Source organism: Podarcis raffonei, chromosome 13 (assembly GCF_027172205.1).
Source record: "Podarcis raffonei isolate rPodRaf1 chromosome 13, rPodRaf1.pri, whole genome shotgun sequence".
Classification (NCBI taxonomy): domain Eukaryota; kingdom Metazoa; phylum Chordata; class Lepidosauria; order Squamata; family Lacertidae; genus Podarcis; species Podarcis raffonei.
This window is the reverse complement of record NC_070614.1, coordinates 16,290,740-16,296,732: the sequence shown is the minus strand read 5'-3', so window position 1 is coordinate 16,296,732 and position 5,993 is coordinate 16,290,740. Positions and strand designations below refer to the sequence as shown.

General features: G+C 44.2%; 1 pseudogene; it reads right to left on the bottom strand.

The window, feature by feature from the left end:
* Positions 1-232: 232 nt before the first annotated feature.
* On the bottom strand, positions 233-701 carry LOC128400146 (40S ribosomal protein S23-like; annotated as a pseudogene).
* Positions 702-5,993: the final 5,292 nt, after the last annotated feature.

Below are 5,993 nucleotides of genomic sequence, written 5' to 3'. Positions count from 1 at the left end.
CTGGTAGCTAGTTTAATCGTGCCAGAAAATATTTTATATGCTTGGTCAACAATATGGCCTTTGAATTCTGCATCAGCTACATGTTCCGAACTGTCTTCAAAGGCAGCCCCACATAGAACACATGGCAGCAATCTTGCAAGACACTGTCAGAGTGAAAACAACACAAGTTAGAAATATGAGTTTGCAATATGGTTAGAGTTGTGTTTTTTTGTTGTTTGTCAAATTGGAAGTTTTATTATAGATGAATGCAGCATAACAGATACTATGATCTTGGTCTCTCTTTCTTGCCTTTGTACAATGCTAACAGAGAAACATTGGCTACTTTATCAACCTTGAAGTGGACACCGGCAATGTCACCAAGCCCTTTTCGACCAAACCCAGCAACTTCATTGTTCTCCTCAGTGAAGTTCAGACAACCATCATTAGGAACAGAGGATGTTATTTTCTTTTCATTCTTGATAAGCTGAATTCGGACACACTACCTGATGACAGAATTTGGTTGGATGGCTTCAACACCAACTTTTTCCAGGACAATTCCTTTGGCCTGGGAAGCTCCCCAAAAAGGGTTGGCTTTCAAAGCAGTACCCAGATGGGCCTTCTTGTATTGTTTGTCATGTTGTTTCTGGTCTTGGCGATGACTGCGCAGCTTCCTGGCTGTCCAAAGCCCAAGGCACTTGCCCATCTTCCTCCAGCTGCTGCTGCCAGCTCACCCAAAGGAACCCGAGATCTGCAACATGTTTACTCGTTACACTTGACACAGGCTACCTAAACTGGGCCATAAAGATCTAGACTTAGGCAGAGAGATTTGCTAATACTGAGGTGCTAGGGAACCAGGCAAAATGCAGTGGAGGTTTAAGCACATTGAGGGGAAATGCTCAAATGCAAATGACTAGGGTTTGGATTAACAAAAAAGCTCAGAGACAGATTAGGGAAATGTGAAAGACAGAAATAGGAAAGAGGAAGGAGGTGCTAATAATTACCAGTCCAGAAGAAGGGAGAGTGAAAACAAGCAGTTTCCCGAGTTTCAATGTGACCCATGTAGCTGAGTCTTGAAGGTTATGATCAAAGGCTAGGCATGAAATAGGGGTGTGGGTGTCTGATAACAAGATGCTTGTCTTCTTTAAAATGCATGAACATTCAGGAAAGGGACTCCCATCTTCAAGTGATGATTGGGTGGCAGAATATAGGGCAGCCTTCACTGGTCACTTCAGCTAAGTCCAATCCCCCCTGGGCTCTGTGGAAAGTTCAAAAATAGATACAAGCTCCCTTTTGGGGTAACCCAGACTTGTGCTTTCCACATGAAGTTTCGACCGAAGAATAACAAGCACGGATGAGAAGTAGGGAATGGAGGCAAGGGTATGGATCTAGATAAGCTGCAGAAGAGTTTGGCTCCTGCAGGCATCAACAAGGTCAGAGCAGTGTGGAGTAGACTTCTGGAGGATTCCAGAACAGCTTAAAGAAGTGGAACAGTTCTCCAAGTGGAAAACTGAACAAAACAGGACTGAGAGCGCAATTGTAGAAAGCAAGCTTCCTGAACTTAATCAGGCTTTTGCACTTAAGTTACCCATCTCACTGTGCACATGCGTTATTGTGGGAACAAATTCTCTGTACAGTTGCGACTATGGAGAGTAGATTTTGCAGGAACCACTAGGGCTTCCCATGGAACGATACTTCGCTGCAACCAGTGTCGCTTTCTCCGATTCCCTCGCAAATACAGCCACACATTGCTCAAAGCAAAGCTGAAATAAGCGCTTAGTTAGAATCATAGAATTATAGAGTTGGAAGAAACTCAGGGGATCATTTAGTTCAACCCCCTGGAATGTACGAATCTCAACTGAAGCATCCATAACAGATGACCATCCAACCTCTGCTTAAAAACCTCCAAGGAAAGAGTCTGTTCCACTGTCAAACAGCTCTTACAGCCAGAAAGTTCTTCCTGATGTTTAGTTGGAATCTCCTTTCTTGTAACTTGAATCCATTGGTTCAGGTCCTACCCGCCGGAGCAGGAGAAAACAAGCTTGCTCTATCTCCTGGGACATATGCAGAGTTCCAGTTGAACTGAACTGTTAGCACCAGTCCTCAGCAGCCGAGCACCACTTCCTGAATTTCAGAGTCAGAAGACATGGCAATCAATTACATACCTCCTGTAGAAAGAGCACTGCAAGAATAATTAAGGGACAAAGATGCAAAATGGGGTAAAATGGTAGGGCTCAGGAGTTTAGTCGCAAATACATTTGTAGGTAGGTAGGTTAAACCACAGAGCCTAGGACTTGCCAATCAGAAGGACGGCGGTTCAAATCCCCGCGACGGGGTGAGCTCCCGTTGCTCGGTCCTGCCAACCTAGCATTTTGAAAGCACATCAAAGTGCAAATAGATAAATAGGTACCGCTCCGGCAGGAAGGTAAACGGCATTTCCGTGCGCTGCTCTGGTTCTGTACGCCGGCTTCCTTGGCCAATAAAGCGAGATGAGCGCTGCAACCCCAGAGTCGGCCATGACTGGACCTAATGGTCAGGGGTCCCTTTACCTTTTTACCTAGGTACAGACAGTGTCTAACCTTTTCAGTCCTGCTTCAAACAGCAGCTGGGACACCTGCTTTGAAAGATCTATTTGTGAATGAGCGCCCAACCTGCCGTTTCAAATGCCAAGAGTACAAAAAGCAGGATCGTGTCCCTATATCTAAAAAATAAAAATAAAAAATCATGATATTTAACTTTGCCATATTCCCAAATTAATCACACGCAGTGGTTGATGAAGACAGCTAAAAACCAATTACAAAGACTGACCCAGAATTCAAGCTTTATTTAGAAGCTGAATAACTGTTGATACGGATTTAGATCTTGATAATGGCAAAAGAATTAGGGGCATACTTTAAGGCAATGGGTAATGCCTTTTCAGCCATGCCACTTGTGATAATCAGAACTCTAATTTTGCCTCTGGATTGCTTCACACGTGATTTTAACAAAAAAAACCTGTACACCTAAAAATGTTACTTTTAAAATACTTTATAACTGTTTCTATAGAAAGACAGGCATATATATATATGCATTTTGTGTGTCTGTGTGAAAATGAAGGGGAATACATATTTCTAAATACAGATATTTTATAAGCATTAACTTAGAAAGAAGATAAACATGTTGTCTGAAACTGCAAACAGAATAAGTGCCATTTTCATTTTGGCTATGTGTTTTTGTTAATAATAATAAAAAAGTTTGTATCCAAATTTGTTTCCCTTGTTTTCCTTGCCAGTTTTCCATACTGTTCTATTTTTGAAATGTATCAATTAATTACAAGTATTTTTTTGTTGGAAAAAAGTTAAAACGTTAAGTGCGCATGTGATAAATATTTCCTTGCAGACAAATGCATCATACACGTATGTAAATCATGAGGCCAGGACTGGCCTGCCGAATGTACCCCTGGTGGTAAACATATGTATGCCACAGCATAATGTAAGAGTTAGTTCTTATAGTCTTTTTCTCCAAACAGTATATTCAGGATGGCTTCATCTTATTAGATGTGTCATTCCCAATGTCCAATAAAGCATGTGTCCAACACATACAGGCTTAAATACTAGCTTAGCAACAGTAGCTTGTGCCACCTGGCACACACGTAATTATTTGCAGCTGTTAATTTTATTGTTTAAGGAAATCCCTGCCAAGATAAGGCTGTTAGGCTGTGTGTGTGGCTTTCTTAAATTAGGTTCCAGTTTGGTGTGTAGATTAAGAGAAGGTTATGGGACACCAGTTGGAAAAGTGGCAGCATGAACAAAAGCAGAACTTGGTGCTAAAGATCCCAAATCGCTCCAAAATGGTGTCATTCGTTCTTCCAGAAGACAGCTTTCTCCAGAAACTGTCCTGCTTTGACACACTGCATCAGCATGCTGGAGACTCACAAGTGAGGAAATAGGCACATATATCATTATGAAAGGGATGGAGGCAGCTTCGTAAATAGACCCGCTGCTGTTCCAGGGAAAGCTTTTAAGAGAGAGAGAGAGGAAAATGATGCAGTTTTTCATTGTGGTGGAATGGGGAAGACCCAACTATGGAAGGCATCTGGTGCCTGTGACATCAGTTTTGCAGTTTTAAAAATGTCTTCTATAAAAGGGGAGGAGAGAGGACTAATGCACGAGAGAAAGTGCAAGACTGAGAGCTGAACAGCGTAAAATTCCCAGACATGTACACAATGCACTTCCTGATGTCCACAATGGAGCAATGATAATTTATATTGCATTTTTAGTCTCTTAATCACATTAAATATTGTGAAGAAGTAGGTACATTAAGTGAATTCGCATTGGATATGGATGACGTGATGTACAAAACATCCACACTCGGTGTGCATAGAAAGCACTTGAAAACTCTGTGTGCACACAGCCTAAGTCTGTCATACAGCTTACGTAGTCGAGCCCCATCCCACTGGTTCAAAACCTGCCCTAACTTCTCTTCTTATATTACATCTGACTTCACCCTAGTAGGTCAGTTGTGCCAACTCCTGCATTAGTTGTGGATACTCCCATTAGCACGGGAGGAAATAGCAACAGTCACACAAACCCACCCATGCCTACTGCAAGTCCCCATGTCAAGGAGCAGGCCAGCAGTAAATCACACTGAGCAAGTTGGAGTTACCGTATTTTTCGCTCCATAAGACGCACCTGACCATAAGACGCACCTAGTTTTTAGAGGGGGAATGCAAGGGAAAAAAATTCTTTAAAGGGAGCGCTGAGCAGAGCCTGTATACATCCCAGGCTCTGCTCAGCGCTCCCTTTCACGAGCCGCGCAGAGCGTGTGTGCGGCGCTTGCAGGCTTTTCCCCGAGGAGGGAGAAGGGCAGCCCATCACTGACTTTTCCCTCCTCGGGGAAAAGCCCCCAAGAGCCGCAAACATGCTCCACGCTGCTCTTTAAAGGGAGCACAGCTCTTGGGGGCTTTTCCGGGAGGTAGGGGAAGGGACAGAGGGGCTAAGCCAGAAGCTAGAACAGCAAGAGGGAGCGCTGCGCAGCGATCCCTCTCACTGTTCTGGCTTCTGGGATAGCTGCACAGCCTGCATTCGCTCCATAGGATGCACACACATTTCCCCTTACTTCTTAGAGGGAAAAAGTGTCTCTTATAGAGCAAAAAATACGGTAACTCTTCATAAGCAAAACCAGAATCTGCACCGGACTGTCATGCCTAATGAGCACAGCAACTCTCCTCTGGCAGGTCTTGCCCCCATGAAGCAGTTGCGGAGACTCCCCACAGTCTCCTCCTCTCCAGGGTTTCCCCCCAATCCTTTGGAGACTGTCCCTGCATGAAGCTAACTTCTCCTCCACCTTTTTCATGCCTCTCCTGGTTCTGGAAGAGCAACAGAGAGAGAGCTTGTTGTGGCAGCAGAAGGAGACACCCCTGACTCTTTGACAGCCTGACTCCCGTCTGCCTCTTGAGGTCCTTCCTCTCCAGCTTCAGCTTCTGCCTCTGAGTATAGACTTTTCTCTGCCACAGGAAAAGTTAGCACATATAGTGGTACCTCGGGTTCCATACACTTCAGGTTACATACGCTTCAGGTTACAGACTCCGCTCACCCAGAAATAGTACCTCGGGTTAAGAACTTTGCTTCAGGATGAGAACAGAAATCGTGCGGAGGCAGCAGGAGGCCCCATTAGCTAAAGTGGTGCTTCAGGTTAAGAACAGTTTCAGGTTAAGAACAGACCTCCGGAACGAATTAAGTACTTAACCCGAGGTACCACTGTATACTATGTAAAGGAAAGAAATTTTGCTGTCTTCCCCTTTCTTATCCTCTCTCTTCCTACTTCTCTTTTCCCTCAACCCTATATTGCCTATAACAGTAATGCCTCACTCTGAATATGACTTAACTACAGTCATACCTTGGATCCCAAACGCCTTGGCTCCCGAACAAATCGCCTCCCGAACAATCGAAACCCAGAAGTGAGTGTTCCGGTTTTCGAATGATTTTTGGAAGCCGAACATCTGGTGCAGCTTCCGATTGGCCTCAGGATGTTCCTGC